The sequence below is a fragment of the Lynx rufus genome, unplaced genomic scaffold (assembly GCF_022079265.1).
Source record: "Lynx rufus isolate CCGP_SWC_20201006 ecotype Redwood Valley unplaced genomic scaffold, mLynRuf1.p SCAF_9, whole genome shotgun sequence".
NCBI classification, from domain to species: domain Eukaryota; kingdom Metazoa; phylum Chordata; class Mammalia; order Carnivora; family Felidae; genus Lynx; species Lynx rufus.
In genome coordinates, this window is record NW_025814897.1 from 108282396 (window position 1) to 108299558 (window position 17163).

The 17163-nt window shown below is 55.2% G+C and overlaps 1 protein-coding gene across 1 annotated transcript in view; it reads right to left on the reverse strand.

Moving 5' to 3' along the window:
• The window catches only part of NRXN2 (neurexin 2), a 78614-nt gene extending 76851 nt beyond the window's left edge, over positions 1-1763 (reverse strand). Inside the window, exon 1 of the mRNA XM_047071840.1 lies at positions 1720-1763. The gene's annotated coding sequence lies outside the window, so the exon portion shown is untranslated. The remainder of the gene's footprint in view (positions 1-1719) is intronic.
• Between the last annotated feature and the right edge of the window lie 15400 nt (positions 1764-17163).

Here is a 17163-nt window from a genome sequence, read left to right on the forward strand (position 1 = left end):
TGGCTCTCTTACTCGTGAGTGCTCTTAATGTCACCTCTGTCCCCTTCTTTGCCGACCAGGTCATGGGGCTTCCCAGGGGCAGGGCCACCATTTCTGTTTGCTCTGTGTCCCTTGAAATCGTGTCTCCAGCAGGGCTAGGCACACCGAAAGGGGTTCTGCCTGGCTGGACTCATCACATGCATGGGGAAGGCCTTTCTCAGGGATGGCTTCCCACTTCCCCCCATGGGCTCATCAACCCCTGGGCCTCCTCTCCAAAGGCCCCTGCGGGCACATGTCACCGCATCTGGGTTCCAGGCTGGCTCGCGCTCTCCACCCACCCCTGCCAGTGACTAGTGCACTCAGCGTCTGGCTCCCAGGTGCCCACGCCTATTGCCAGACCCCACAGAATGCCTTCTGGAGGGGACCTCAAGAATGGAGTTGAGAAGTCCGTGTCTGAGCCCCCCCATTCCACCTCAACCCCAAATCCCCAGAACTAAAAGCTAGAATAACACCTGAGCCGTGGGCCCTTCAGGGGCGGGGTGAGCCACAGCCAGCACCCCCAGAGCCAGGCCTTGAGAGGCAAGAAGGATGTGAGCGAACCGACCAGGTCCTGACCACCCCCTCGGGATGTCTTCGTTCTCCACAGTTGTTGCCATAACTTCACATCCCTGTAAGAATCTCAGGCTCCTACCTTCCCAGACTTTAAATCCAACCCCAATTCCAGATCCGAGTCTCTCCCTATGGCCCAGTCTTCATCCTGCAGGCCTCTCCCACCTGCAGGCTACAGACCCCATATGGAAGATGAGGCCTCACAGAGCTCTGCCCTCGGCATGGGGAGCGGTGCAAAAGGGTCTAGAATTCCTGAGCTCAAGAATCAATGACGAGGACACCCGGGAGGGGTCAGCACTGGGAGGATGGCAGTCAGGACCCCCGGGCTGTCAGGTTTGCTTAACAAAGTTTTTTGCTTTTTAAAGATGCTTTTTAAAGATGGGAGGGACTTGATTGAAGGGAGGCTAAAAATAAAGAAGCAGCCCCAATGGCACCACCACCTAAAGGCCACATAATCACTAATAAGTCACCTCATCTCTCTGGGCCTGAATGTCCTCATCTGTCAAACAGAGTCAAGAGATGTGGGTGAGGGTGGACGGTGGGACAGCTGTGGGAGAGGGGACACCCTGCCCCTCCATTTCCCCTGCCTCTTCCCTCCTCACTGCCACCGCAGAGAGAGGGGACATCCCCGCAGCAGCAGGGCGAGGCCAGGGAGGCTGCCTACGATTGGCTTTCTCCGGCCCATGCTTTTTCTCTTTTATTTGGGTCCGCAGAAAAGAAAGAATGACCAGAATGAGTGGAAGGAAATAAAACACCACCATGAGAAGGAAAAAAGAAGATACGCCACCAGGAAAACGCAAAAAGGTGAGGCGACTTGAGACAACGGCAGGAGTTGAAACATCTCTTGATGTCAGAAACCAAGGCGCGATGAGGGTGGATGGAGCGCATCAGGGAAGGTGGGGGGGAGGGGAGAGCACAGACGGGGGGTGGGGCTGGCCCCCCCCCGCCCCCACCCCAGCACCCGGGGGAACATAACATAAAGACGTGACAGAGGAAGCAGGTAGGAAAGGCAGGAAGGAGGCAGGACAGGTGGAGGCCGGGGAAGGAGAACAGGGGGAGGAACAGAAAATCCAGGCGCAGGTTGGGGGCAATCCAATCCAATCCAATCCAAACCAGAACTTCAAACCATACCTTCGCTGTTTAACGTCAGGTGAGCCGGACCTTGGAAAGGGGAAGGAGAGAAAGAAAGAAAGGAAAAAAAAAAAAGAAGAAGAAGAAGAAGAAGAAGAAGAAAAAAGAAAGAAGAGGGGAAAGAAACAAAGAAAACACAAGTCATCAAAATCAGCCAGAGAGAGGGGAGAAAAAAGCTTTTGCTGCCACAATTTAAAAACCCTTTTTAACTTGTGACAGACATCGGGGGAAAGCCCTCAGCCCGGAAGCTGAGGAGAGGGGCCCGATGCCGGAAACAGAGGGTGGAGGGCACGAGGGGCGGGGGGGGGGGGGGGGAGAGAGAGACAGAGAGAGAGAGAGAGAGAGAAGGGGGCACCAGAGAGGGTGATGGGGTACAGGCAGAACCGGAGGGGGTGGGGGGGGTCCAGGCAGGGAGTCACTGCAAGGGGCGGGAGAGGAGATTTGGTTTCTTTTTTTTCTTCTTGCCGGAAAAAAAAAAGGAAAAGGAGGAGAAGCATGAGGCTGGGAGGGTTGCTTTTTCCTTTTTCTTTTTTTCTTTTTTTTTTTTCTTCCGGGAGGCGGAGAGAAAAAAAAACAGTCAACGAGAAAAAACGATTCGGATGGAGGAGAAAAGAAAACACGACACAAAAATCAAAGCCACCTGGAGAGAGAGAGAGTGTCCTGTTAGCGTGGGATTAAGTGGGCAAGGAGGACCTCCAACCCCACCCCCACCCCATGCCCTTACCCCTGTGAGCCTGGCAGAGAAGGTGGGCTGGGGTGTGTGGAGCCTGGGCCTAGAAGGAATCTCCCCCCAAAGGGGCTTTGGAAAGGCATCTGTCCAGGTCCAGAACTCCCAGCTGCCCCCCCCCAAATCTCCATAGGGATTGCTGTGTTCCTGGATTCTACGAGGAAAGCGGGGCTCGGCTGGGGAGGACAGAGTTGGAGCAGAAGCAGATAGGAGAAAGGGAGACGTTGAAGTAAAGATGGGGAGCTCAGATCCTTCCATAAGGAGGACCAGGAGACTAGGGCCAGCGCTCTGGGACAGCAAGAACCAAAGAGGCCAGCCGAGGCCCACGGGCAGGAGGTCCAGCTCTCTGAGAGGTCAAGTTGACTCTACGGACCCCCTTTCTCCGGCCCGGGCCCCTCTGAGATGAGCCAAAAGCTGAATTTTGAAAATGGAAAACAGAAGCCCTATATTCAAGACCGAGGGCAAGACGGGCTGGGGTTTTTTTCCAGGGTTACCTCGGCCCTTTGAAAAAGCCTGGTCTAGCCCTGATCTGGGCCTTCCTAAACCTTAGGGGGAAAGACTCTGGCCCATTGGACCAGCACCCTAGGCCCCAGAGAACACCGGCCACGGAAAGCCCTGTGCCAGCGAGGCTGGAAGCACCGGGTCCCACAGCAAAGCTGAGGAACCCCCTCCCCCCCACCCTGCATCCCAGGTATCTAGCCAGAAGGGTGGGGGAGGAACAGCCCTTGAAAACCATCCCAGTGCTGTGCAATGGTGGCCCTTAGGGACAAAAGGCCAGGCCAGGGTGGTATGATCGAGGTAGAGAACTCCAGGTTCCTCTGAGATGAAGCTGAGCCCAGGATGTCTCTGCTCCAAGAGGAAAGGCAGCCAGGAGGTTGGGAAGGGGGTGGCCAGTGGTCAAAGGCCTGGCCCCTGCAGAAGACGTGGGCAGAGGCTCACAGTGCCCCCTTCTCCTCTCTTGGGGGAAAGGCCGGGGTCCCTCCCCACCTCTGCGGCTAGGCCAGTTGGGGGAGGGGCCGCAGCTGCGGAAGGGAAGGACCAAGCATTTGGACTCCGTCGTACTCCTTGCTCTGAATGCCCCCCTCCCCCGCCACAAACTTTCCCCAAGATCTACCCGCGTCTACCCATAAATCCAGGAGCGACACCCAGAGCCTTAAACCTTCAGCCAGCTCTTCCTGGCAGAAATAACCTTGCCTGCAGGCTCCCATCCTTGGAAATCGAGGCGCGGGAGCTGGGTGCCCTATGACTGGCCCTCTGTCCCCCGCGGGCCTGTGCTACTGCTCATAGGGGGCAGGGAGGGGGTGGGGAGGGAGCCACATCTCTCCCCTGGCAGACCCTTCCACTGCCCAGCTCCTAGGCAGCCTCATTAGCATGCAGCACTCTCCCTCTGTCACCACGGCAACCAGCTGCTCAGCTCCCTCAGGCGTGACAGCACCAGCCATGTTGGTGAAGGGGAGGCCGGTTCCCTGCCCGGGCTCCCCACGGCTCAGCCCAGCCCGGCCTGAGGGTGCTCTCCCTGACGCCTACCGCCACTCCCTCGGACCCCCCCTCGGTCCCCCAGGCCTGAAATCCCTGCTCCTTCCTCCTGCCCAGCCCGCCTGGGTAAGCCCCTCCCCACATCCACCTGTGGCGTCAGCCCCTCCTCCCACCCCTGGAGAAGAGGCTGGCAGTGACGGATGGCATTACCAAGGGTCCTTTCCTAGGGCACTTTATCTGGCTGCTTCTGCGTCCTCTCTCCCCGCTACAGGAGGCTGGGGAGAAAGGAGGAGGGGCAGCCAGGCTCCCCAAAAGGAGCTGCTGTCAGGGGCTGGGGAGCAGCCCCAGCCCTGTGACTGGGTTCCTAGGAGAAAGCCAGGCCTGAGGCACAGCGCTGGGGGTCGGGAAAAGAGGGTGAAGCCACGGGGGACCCCAAGATCTGAACTGCAACTTCCAGAGCGCTGTGCCACAGAGGAGGTCCCAGCCCCGCCCCCCGAAACCACACCTCCCCACTCAGTCTCCTCCTTACTCTCCTACCAGAAGCCCAAGAGGACCAGCAGGAAGAGGGTTACAGGGGACAAGATCGAGAGACACACAAGCAGACACGTCACAGAGAGACACACAGATGCACCACACCTCCAGGTGTACACACACGCGTGCACGCGCGCGTGTGGGCACGTGCTGTGCACCTCCAAACCAGCAGGCCACCATGCTGCCCCCAAGATATGGCTCAGCGGTGTCCAAAGGGTCTCGTTCCCCACCCGTCCCCGAAACCCAGCTTCCCTTCTTGTCCCTGTTGGTCCTGCGTGCTTGGAAGAGAACCATTCCCTTTTCTGTCCCCTCCTGGCTCCGTCACCTCTCCCCAGCAGCCCTCCTGCTTTCTTCCATGGCCTGGTTGTTTTCCCCTCCCCAGTTCTCTCCTTTCTGCCCCTCCTTCCGCTTCTGCTTCCTCTTCCTGCCTCTACTTACCTCCTCCTTCCTCCCATCTCTCTGCCCCCTTCCTCCTCCCCACAAGCCTCTCCCTTCAGGCTCGCCCCCCCCTCCCCTTCCTCCCTCCGTCTCTCCCTTTGTTCCAGAGGAGACATGACATCAAGAGCAAGTAAAAGTCACATCAGCACTAAATCTTATCTCCAGCCCTCAGAAGGCTGCGTCCACCCAGACACACAGACTCTCTCTGTCTCACGCACAGAGGTAAACACTGACACAGAGATGCGGACGCAGATGCAGACTCTCCTACAGAGGCACACAGAGACGTGGGCCACGATGACACAGGCGCGCACACCTCCACACACACTCGGGCACATGTGCCCAAGCACGTATGCACAGACGTGCACGGGGGCATGCGGGCACAACAGAGCAGGAGAGTCCTATGAACACGTGTGCGCACACACACTCTCTCTCACACGCACGTGCACACACACTTGCACACGCACACACCACACACACGCACTCTCTCATACATGCACCTGCACACATACACACTCCCTCACACAATGCACACCTGTACACACATTCTCGCCCATGCACCCGCACACGCACTCACACATGCACGTGCACAGATACACTCTCACACATGCACCTGCACACACACACACGTGGCACACATACACACTCTCACACATACGCACCTGCACACACATACACATGCACACACTCTCACACATGCACATGCACACATACACTCTCGTACATGCACTTGCACACATACGCACTCCCTCACACATGTGCACACATGTACATACATTCTCACACGCACCTGCACATACTCATACAAGCACATACAGATACACTCACACGCACCTGCGCACACACGTGATGCACACTCTCGCACACGCATACCCACATACTACACTCTCACACACATGGCACACACACACACATGCACCTGCACACACACACACTCTCACACATGTGACACACTCTCACGTGTACACACATACACTCACATGTGCACACATGTACGCACATTCTCACACGTACCTGCACACACATACACACGCGACACACACGTGCACACATGCATGCATGCACTCTCACACATGGCACATACACACTCACACACGCACCTACACACACACACGACACATGCACACACGCACCTGCACACACACACTCTCACACGTGCACGTGCACACACACTCACATGTGCACACATGTACACATTCTCACACACATGTGCACAGATACACTCACATGCACCTGCACACACACACGTAACACACACGTGCACACACACATACACTCTCATACACGGCACATACACGCTCACACGTGACACACACATGCATCTGCACACACACACACTCACACATATGACACACTCTCACACACGCACGTGCACACATACACACTCTCATACATGCACCTGTACACATACACTCCCTCATACATGTGCACACATGTACACAATTCTCATACGCACCTGCACACATGCATGTGCACAGATACACTCTCACGCGCACCTACACACATACACATGTGACACACATGCACACACATATGCATACACTTTCACACATGTGGCACACATACACACTCTCACACACGCACCTGCACACACACTCTCACGCATGTGACACATATACACACACTCTCACACACCTGCACACACATATTCACACATGTGACACATATACACATTCACACATGCACCCGCACACATACACACACTCTCACACACGCATGTGCACACACACACACTCATACATGCACCTGTATACATACACACTCCCTCACGCACATGACACATATACACACACTCTCACACACATGCACACACATACACTCTCACACACGTGACACATATACACACTCTCACACACACACCTGCACACACATACACATACATTCTCTCATACATATGACACGCATACACTCTCACACATGTATACACACATGTTCACACACATCCACACTCACACACAATGCACACAGATACACTCACTCACATGTGCATGCAGATACACACACACTGTCTCTCACACGTGCACTCTCTCACACACACACACACACACACACACACACACACACACACGGGTGCCTGCCCACCGGGACCAGGGAAACTGAAGACTTCCAAGGAGAAGAGGCATCTATCAGTAAGAGACAAGCCGAACCGCAGACCCCACAAGGAAAAATGGGTTCCAGCCCACACTCAAGCCCAAAGCACTTCCCTTCTTTCTTGCCCAGGACTCCTGCATCCTGGGTGCTCCCCCTGCTCCTCCCACACCAGAGCCCAGGCCCAGGGAGCTCTCAGCCTAGAGCTGCTGCATCCCTCCCACCTGCCACTTGCTTCTTGCTTCTCCAGGAAACGCGCATGGGACACCTTGCCACCTGCCCTCTCTACGGTGGCCATGTGGGCGCCCCCGCGCCCCTGCCCCCCATCCCACGTGATCTTCCCCTCTCGCTGATCTAGTCCACCCCCGAGGCGGGAAAGGGCCAGGGAAAACCACAGCAAGAGGGGAAGGTTCAGAGAATGACAGGAACCCAGAGAGAGCCTGGGGACCGGCAGAGCCAAAGAAAGAGGTCCAGAGACAGAGCCCTAGTGAAAAAGAAAAGTAAATATAGAAACCAGAGAGAGAGAGAGAGAGAGAGAGAGAGAGAGAGAAGGCAAAACAAAAGACAGGGAAAGAATGGACAGAGGGACTCCGAAGAGAGGCACACTCCGGCCCTTGCCCTTGCCCTTGCCCTCGGCCTGGGCTGAAGGAAGAAGCAGACCGCCCCTACCTACCGGCCCCATGGGGCAGGGGCCAGGGGCCAGGGGCCTGCCCCAGTGTCAATCAGGGCAGAGAAGCTGCCACCCACCTACACCTGCTGCCCCGGGGACCCGGGCCCCCGCCCCTGCCTGCATTCTTCAGAGCCCAGAGCAGACTGTACGTGAGCACCGCCCCCCCCCCCGCGCCGGCCCCCCCCCCGGCTGCATGGCCCTCTTAAGCCTCCTCAGCGGGGCTGGGCAGAAGGGTGTCCCCTCACTCACTTCTCACTCCTCCAGTCCCCTCCCCTCACCCTCACTCCAGTCTCCTCCCTAAGAAGAATCGCCAGTCACAGCCTGGCCCCGAAGACTGGGAGTGGAAGGGCCTGCCCCCTGCCCGGCAGTTCTCCCCAGCAAAGCAATAAAGAGGGAACAGGCAAGGGGCGGGGCTGAGGGAGCCGAGAGGACACCCAGACATCCTTCCCCAAGGGGCCCCAACCATGGGCAGGAGAGGGAGCCCGCAGGTGGCCAACGACACACCCTGGCACAAGCCCGCACGGGGATCGATCCGCCACCCCAGTGACCAGAAAGCATCACTCACCTTCCATGGGGTGCTCCTCTGTAAGCCAGCGAGGGTCAGGAAAGGGTGAGGCAGAGAGAGAGAAAAAGGGAAGGCTAGTTAGTGAGGGTGCCGAGGACGGGGTCTCAAGGGGAGGGATGAGTTCAAGGTCCCGATGCCCCGCCGTCCCTCCCCGAGGCCCTGACACAAGTCACCCACACCGGAAGGCTCTGCTAGGGACAACATAGAGACAGAGCTTTTCCCTGAGTCAGTGCCTCGCACACAGGGTCACACGGTCCAGGAGGACCCACGTCTCATGGTGCATTTCAGGAAACTGAGGCCCGGGGCAGGGAAATGAGCGCTCAAGGTCACATGGAGAATCAGAGGCAGAACCAGGCGCAGCAGTCAGGCAGTCTTGACTCTCCCAGGCACAGCTCCTCCCCTGCCTTCCACTGTGGCTCAGAGACAGATGGGGACACGCTCACACTCAGTGACACACTGACACACATAGGTACTTAGCGATCCAGAGACGCATATAATCTCTCACGCAACTCACCCTCGAGGCCTTTGCACACCCAGACCCAACCACCACCCGCCACCCACCCGGGGGGAGAACAGTCACCCACACGCAGTCACAAAACACAGTTCGGCCTCCAAGGGCTGTGTGACTCCAGTCACTTAACCTCCCTGAGCTACTACCGGTCCCTCTTCCGTAAACATGACAGACATGGACCACATCGTTTCTGCGGCCCCTGTGGCTCGGGTTCTGTGATTCTAGGAAAAACAGCTGGGTGAAGTGAAGTGCCCCCCGGGGCTGGATGGGGCACTTCAGGGGTGGGACGGGGTCCCATTGCAGCGGGCCCATCCCCAAGTTACGTCACAGCCTTTGGGTAGCCAGCCCTCACCTTCTTAGGGGTCCGCCTGGGCCTGGCCCTGAAGTGCACCAAATGGGTCAAGAGAGGGTAGAAGGGGGAGAGGGGAGATGCAGTTCCTTCAATTAGGCTGCAACTCCTTGAGTAGGCGGGGCTCTGGCCTGCTCTGTCGGGGGCTGTGCCCCCCCCCAGCCCCGTCTCCAGACATTTCTCAGGGCCCACCTACTGAAGCCACAGGTGGGAAGAGAATCTGCACAACCTACGAATATACAGACCCAGGGGCGCCTGGGGGGCTCAGTCGGTTGAGCTCCGACTTCGGCTCAGGTCACGATCTCGCGGTTTGTGAGTTCGAGCCCCGCATCGGCCTCTGTGCTGACAGCTCAGAGCCTGGAGCCTGCTTGGGATTCTGTGTCTCCCTCTCTCTCTGCCCCTCCCCCGCTCACAGTCTGTCTCTCTCTTTTAAAAATAAACATTTTTGGGGCGCCTGGGTGGCGCAGTTGGTTAAGCGTCCGACTTCAGCCAGGTCACGATCTCGCGGTCTGTGAGTTCGAGCCCCGCGTCAGGCTCTGGGCTGATGGCTCAGAGCCTGGAGCCTGTTTCCGATTCTGTGTCTCCCTCTCTCTCTGCCCCTCCCCCGTTCATGCTCTGTCTCTCTCTGTCCCAAAAATAAATAAATGTTGAAAAAAAAAATAAAAAAATAAACATTTTTGCGGGGGGGGGGAGGGGCGCCTGGGTGGCTCAGTCGGTTGAGCTCCGACTTCGGCTCAGGTCATGATCTCGCGGTTCCTGAGTTCGAGCCCCGTGTCGGGCTCTGTGCTGACAGCTCGGAGCCTGGAGCCTGCTTCGGATTTTGCATCTCCCCCTCTCTCTGTCCCTCCCCTGCTCATGCTCTGTCTCTCAATAATAAATAAACACTAAAAAATAATAATAATAAAATAAACATTTTTTTAATGAAAAAAATACAGACCCAGCAGGGAAACACACACATGCACACATGCATGTAGGCCCCAAGACACGCACGCAAACACACCAACAGCCGTTCGTGCGCACACGGTCTCCTCCCTCCGACATCATTTTGTGTTATTTGCTCATTCGTTCTTAGGGGGCTAGCCATACTCCAGAAACACACACACACTGTCGATTATCAGACCTTCTACCCCCTCCATAATATACACACACAGGCTGAACGCAGAATCAATACCCACACGGTGATCTAATACCTAATATTAGATGCGTGCACCACCACTGCACCCCACACTCCTCCGCTGGCTAAAGACTCATGCCCGGTGATGAGCACAGCTCTCTCTTTTTCTGTCTGTCGCCCCACCTCTCTCCATCTGCTAAACCCACACACACACATACGCCTTTACGTATCTACGTGGGTCACAGACACAGACCTTCTTTTTTTACCTGCCAGCGGCATCCCCCAATGGCTGTGTATACCACGATTTTCTTACATAAACTGCAACACATCGCATTTATGGCAGGGGGTGATGCTGGGCCAGAGAGGGGCCCCCGGGAGAACCCCTGGATCCCCTTGGAACCCGTGGGTTAAGGCCCTGGTCAGTCAGTGCCAGTGTCTCCCCAGCACCCGTACAAACAAGGAGGCCCGGTGATTTCCAGATACTCCAACATGGCTGGTATTTCAAAGAGTATTCCCACCTGCCGCAAACGTGGGTCGTCGTGCCAGGCTCCGGAAGGTGCGGCGACCAAGCTTGGCCTGCTGGCCGCCCACGTCTTCCCTCTCCTGGCCTCCGAGAGACCCGTTGACCTCTCCAGCTCTGCTGCTCTTTGCTATCTGCTGATTCACCTGTGTCCCTTGCCTGCCATCACGGACCCCTCCAGGCTCAGTCCTGCGCCCTCCACGCTCCTCCCTGTCCCCTGCCCTCCTTGGCCAGAGCTCGCTTCCGTGGCTTAAGGACTCCCAAACCTGTGTTTGCAGATTGGGCCTCTTCCCCGGATGCCAGATCGGCGTCCCCATCTGTCTGCTCGGAGGTGACTCAGGCAGCTCCCCGACCTCCAAGCGCCAAAGCCATGCCTGTCTCCACCCCCGCCACAAAGTGCCCATTCCCCTGCATCCGGCAAAGGCACTGCCTTCAGCCAACACTCCTTGAGCACCCAGCATGCGCCCCCTGCTCTGCCAGGCTCGAGACACCGTTAGTTAGCTAAGTGCCCAAGTGCCCATGACCCTCAACATGCATCTCACACATCAGCCCCACAGCGATCTCAGGAGCTTGGTTGTAGTACCTACTCCTGTGGGCAGAAAGGGAAGCACGCCCCGCGGCACAAAATCACCTTTGACTTCGGTCACTCCGCTCCTAGGTCATCATAGCCCACGCCCTCACCCTTCACCCCTGGTTTCCTGCAACGGAGCCTCCCCCTGGTTGGTCTCCCTGGGCAAGGTAGGCACCCAGAAATCAGCCTTGCCCTTTTGTCATACCAATCGCCCAGTCCCGTCACTTCCACCTTCTAAAACCTTAGAAGGGGGCGCCTGGGTGGCTCGGTTGGTTAAGCGTCCGACTTCAGCTCAGGTCATGATCTCACAGTTCGTGAATTCGAGCCCCGCGTCGGGCTCTGTGCTGACAGCTTGGAGCCTGTTTCGGATTCTGTGTCTCCCTCTCTCTCTGCCCCTCCCCTGTTCATGCTCTGTCTCTCTCTGTCTCAAAAATAAATAAACGTTAAAAAAAAATTAAAAAAATAAAAAAAAAAATAAATAAAACCTTAGAAGTGTTTTTCATCCCTCCATCCCCCCTACACCCCCAAGTCCAGACCCCCCCTCAGAGCCTCCCCTCGGAACATTAACAAGCCTCTTAAATGATCCCCCCCCTACAGCCAGTCTTTTCCCCTACAATTCATAGTCCGCAAACCACAGTGGTCCAACCAAGTCACAACCCTGCTTAAAACCCTCCGAGGCTGGGGCGCCTGGGTGACTCAGTCGGTGAAGTGTCTGACTTCGGCTCAGGTCATGATCTCACCGCTTGTGAGTGCGAGCCCCGCGTCGGGCTCTGTGCTGTCAGCCCAGAGCCTGGAGCCTGCTTCCGGATTCTGTGTCTCCGCCTCTCTCTGCCCCTCTCCCATTGGTGTTTCCCTCTCTCTCTCTCTCTCTCTCCACCCCCTCTCAAAAATAAATAAACATTAAAAAACATAAAAAATAAAAAAACCTCCAAGGCTTCCTAATGCCTCCAGGATACAGTCCAGTCTTCTCAGGAAAGTACATGCAAAGTTGAGCCATGCCTCCCTCCCACCTCCTTTCCTGCAGCAGTCCGGGCTCCTGCCCCACCCACGGCTGTCCATTTCCCTAATGTGCCACATTTCTGCACATACCGTTCCCTCGGCTTGAAACGCCGTTCTCTATCCCCACTCCTGTCACCCTCAGCTGCCTGAGAAAGCCAACTCTTGTTCTAAGACCAGGTCAGTTACACCTCTGTTTCTGGTCCCAACTGACCTCCCAGTCAAGGCTAGCCACGCCTCTTTTTTTCTTTTTTTTTTTTTGCCACCCTCTTCTTGATTTTTTTAAATGTTTATTTTTGAGACAGAGAGAGAGGAAGAGCGTGTGAGCGGAGGAGGGGCAGAGAGAGGGGCAGAGAATCTAAAGCCAGCTCCATGCTGACAGCGGAGAGCCCGAGGTGGGGCTTGAACCCACAAACCCCAAGATCATGACCTGAGCTGAAGTTGGATGCTTAACCGACTGAGCCACCCAGGCGCCCCTTTTAAAAAATTTTTTAAGTTGATTTACGTTGAGAGAGAGAGAGAGAGAGAGTGCACACAAAGAGGGGGAGTGGGAGGTGGGGGGGAGGGGCAGAGAGGAGAAAGAGATTTCCAAGCAGGCTCTGTGCTGGGGGGGGGGGGGGGGCGGGGAGCGGGATGCGGGGCTCCAACACACGAACTGTGAGATCACGACCTGAGCCGAAACCGAGAGTCAGACGCTTAACCGACTGAGCCCCCCAGGCGCCCCTGGCCACCCCGCCTTTGTGCCAGCTTTCAATATGCACATTGTGTTATCATTTCACTTATTGTATCTCCTTTGCGATCGCGTTTCCATGTCTGCTTCCTGACTGGACTGTGTAACATCCAAGAGCAAGGACAACGTCTCATTCATCTCTACCTCCAGCTGTGTGCACAGTTCCTGGCTCAGAAAAAGGCATGCCTATGTTTGTTGAATGAATAATCAAAAACACTTCTCACATACCGAGTACTTCAAGTGTTCCTGGCTCTTTCCATGCATTGTTTCACTTCCTCACCGTCACCACCTCAGCAGGACACACTGTTTCTACTCTTGTAGAGATTGGGGAAACTGAGGCTTAGAAGGTGGAAGAAACTTGCCCAGTAGGCACACTGCTGGTGAGGAACAGACCCAAAATCTGAACCCACATCTGTCTGGCTTTCATACTGCCAATGGGGGGCAGGGGGCGCCTGGGTGGCTCAGGCGGTTGGGCGTCTGACTCCAGCTCAGGTCATGATCTTACAGTTCGTGGGTTCGAGCCCCGCGTCGGGCTCTGGGCTGACGGCTCGGAGCCTGGAGCCTGTTTCGGATTCTGTGTTTCCCTCTTTCTCTGTTCCTCCCCCACTCATGCTCTGTCTCTCTGTCTTTCAAAAATAAATAAAGGTTAAAGAAAATTAAAAAACAAATACTTCCAATGGGCCACATCCTTGGCTGGAAGTCAAGACTTTTTTTTTTTTAATTTTTTTTTTCAACGTTTATTTATTTTTGGAACAGAGAGAGACAGAGCATGAACAGGGGAGGGGCAGAGAGAGAGGGAGACACAGAATCGGAAACAGGCTCCAGGCTCCGAGCCGTCAGCCCAGAGCCCGACGCGGGGCTCGAACTCACGGACCGCGAGATCGTGACCTGGCTGAAGTCGGACGCTTAACCGACTGCGCCACCCAGGCGCCCCTGGAAGTCAAGACTTTTTAGATGCCGACTTTAATCTACAGTTTCTGATCTTAACTCCCTCGAAGCACAGCCATCCTGGTCTCCTCATCCGCCCCGACCCACCCTGCCCCACGACTCATCTCCTAGACTCCTCATTCAGGCTGTTCACCTGGAGAGAAAGCCCTTGCCCTATCCTTTCCACCTCCACAAATCTCACTCAGTCCGCCTTCAAGATCTCGCCAAGTCCCGCCTCCTCCTTGCAGCCTTCTCTGACCACCAGGGTTAATAATCACGGTAACACTGATCGATCAGTTAGAATAGTGCCTGGCGCGTTGTAAAGGATTTCCGTATAACTCATTTAGTCCTTACAGCAACATTATAGCCTCCATTTTACAGAGTAGGACATTGAAGAACAATGTGATTAAGTAACTGGTCCAAGCTGACACACACAGCAAGTAGCAAAGCCAGATTCAACCCCCGGGGCAGCCCTCGCTCTTAGCCACTCTGCCATTGGAGGCTTTCCTTGTGAGTATGTGTCTTCTCTCTGGGCTCTTACGCCAGTCACTCCCTGCACTACTCTCTCGAGCCTGGAGCCGTCTCTACAGCAGAAACTGTCAGGACCCTGGGTATCAGAGGTGATCCCACATCACGTGACCTCAAGTAGTCACCTTTCACACACAGGGGGCTTACCCGCCCCACCAGAGGGCATGCGTGGTATTGCCTAACACGAACTCGAGATCCCAGCAGGTTCATAATCAAGGACAGTGATGAAGACTGGAACAAACGAAAAGAAAAAGTTCTGAGCGGCCGAAACGAACATCCTTAACAGTGATGCCTGAAAGACTGTTATTTTCGCACAGGAGAGCCTCTCGGACCTTACCCAGAATCCACTTACTGGTGGTGACACACAAGCCTAACACGCTTGGGAATGCTGATTTTCCAAGTTCGCAAACGGAGAGACAGAGAGGAGAGAGAAAGAGACAGAGAGAGAGGGAAAGAGAGATGGTTGTGGGCTGCTCCTTGACAACTCCTCGTAAGGGCGGAGGTGGAAAAGTCAGCAAGAGCTAATATAAGAAATCCAAAGTACAGCAGCCAGGCATCATTTCAGGCAGGGACAAACCTCAACGAAGGAACGAACCACTGTGTGACAGTGCGATGCAACACCTGAGGGGAATCACGACACCCTGAGTCATCCGGAAAAGGTGAAATCACTCTCCAAATATTATGCTTAGTGAGGCAGAGGGGTGTGCAACGTATATCTCCGAAAGATTTCCATCCGGGATGCTCTTTCATTGTTGGTGAGTTGTGTATTTTAAGTGGGATAACGCTCCACTTCCCAGGGTGAGTTCCTCCCCCAGGGCTCCGGGAGACTGACATGTTACCGATCGATTTCTCAGTGCGGGGACAGCTGGCTGACAAATACAGTAATGCCCTCATCACATCCTGGCTTACGGGAGGAGCTGTGACCTGAAGAATTTGGGGGGTTGCTGGTTTCTGATGAAACACGGTCGCTAAATACCCCAATAAACCAAAGGCAAGTAATTCACGGACACAGCTCACCCGCTGCCTGAGCCTTTGGAGGCAGAATGGACAAAGGTGGGGGGCAGCAGGATTCAGATTCCGGCTCTTATATCGCAGGCGGCGGCCACGAGGAGTGAAAATGACCTAAGGCATTCCAGACACCTAGCAAACGCTCACCAGCTGTGAGGCCCCAGGCTCTGCCCCCTTGACTGTGTGATTCGGTCTCTTTTTGTTCCAACTGCTCCTTGGCTGTGTCTGCGGCCACTCCTCTCCCTCCACCTCCCAACTGTGGGCTCCTCTGAAGTCTGTCACTTTCTCCTTGGCCACCTCCTCTGATTCCAGAGCTTCAAATACTCTCTCTCTCCACACACGCCCGTGGTGCCAGGGTCTCCCTCCGCAGCCCTGCCTCCGGCTCAAAGCTCTGGTCTCCACATTTCCGGCAGCCTGGATGCCTCCGTCTAAGAACACTGAGGGGCAATGCAGCTCAACACGTGCATGATCTGTGGCCCAACGCTGCTCCCCGCCCCCGGCTTCCCCTTTCCTTTCACCCCTCTACCTCCTTCCACCGCAGCAAACCTGAAACCTCATCACCTCTGACTCCTCCCTGCCCCGCAAGAGGCAGAGTCCTAAAGATTCCAGCGACAGCTCCCAAGTACCGCCACCCTCCCTCGCCACTCCCCAAGACAAGCTAGATCCAGGGCCTCAAGATCTCTTTCGACCACCCAAGTCTCTCCCAACTATCTTTTTCTATCTCCCGACCGACTTCTCCACTGCCTAACTCTGCCCCCCAAAATCCTTCTACACCACACTCCCAGCTTCTGATATAGAGCTCTGCTGATTCCTCTATCTGCTCAAAATTCTTTTGTGGCTTCATTTGCCGATACCCCATACACAGCCTCCAGTAAATGTTGGTTGAATGATTTAAGTCAAAACTCCAAGACCTGGCTTCAACCTACTTCTCCCGCTTTATTTTATGTTATTTATTTTATTTTATTTTATTTATTTTATTTTATTTTATTTATTTTATTTTATGTTATTTTATTTTATTTTAAGCTTATTTATTTTGAGAGAGAGGGCAACGGGGTAGGGGCAGAGAGGGGAGAGAGAGAATCCCAAGAAGGCTCTGCACTGACAGTCAGATGCAGGCTCGAACTCACGAACCGTGAGATCATGAGCTCAGCTGAAATCAAGAGTCGGACGCTTAACCACCTGAGCCACCCAGGTGCCCCTGATCCCCCTGCTTTCGACTCCACTATGTGCCTTATATTCTTGGCGCCCCTCAATGGCCATGATGTACACATCCCTCCCTTCCACGCCTTAGTTCTTGCCAGGGCCTGCACATGGGGGCCTCCTCAACCCAACCTTCTTCATCCGTGTTCAAGGTCAGTCTTCAATAGCACGCGTCTTATTACTGATCACCACCCTCCAACTTGTAAACTATCCCCTTCCTAAAAACCCCAAGGGCACTCTGCTTGTGATAGTAGTACCTTCTAGTCGTGTATCAGGTATTCCTTTAACTTCTACAACAGACCTGTGAGACAAGCACGCTTAGCCCCACTTACACACAAGGACAAATTAGTCCGCACGTGAGGCACCCACCTGCTGTCACGGGCCCAGTGAGGGCAGAAGTCAGATTTAAACCCCCTTCTGAGCCTCAGGAGTCTGGGGTTTAATCACTAAGCTGCACTGCCTAGCTGCATCTCTTTGGGCACGTACCACACAATTTTG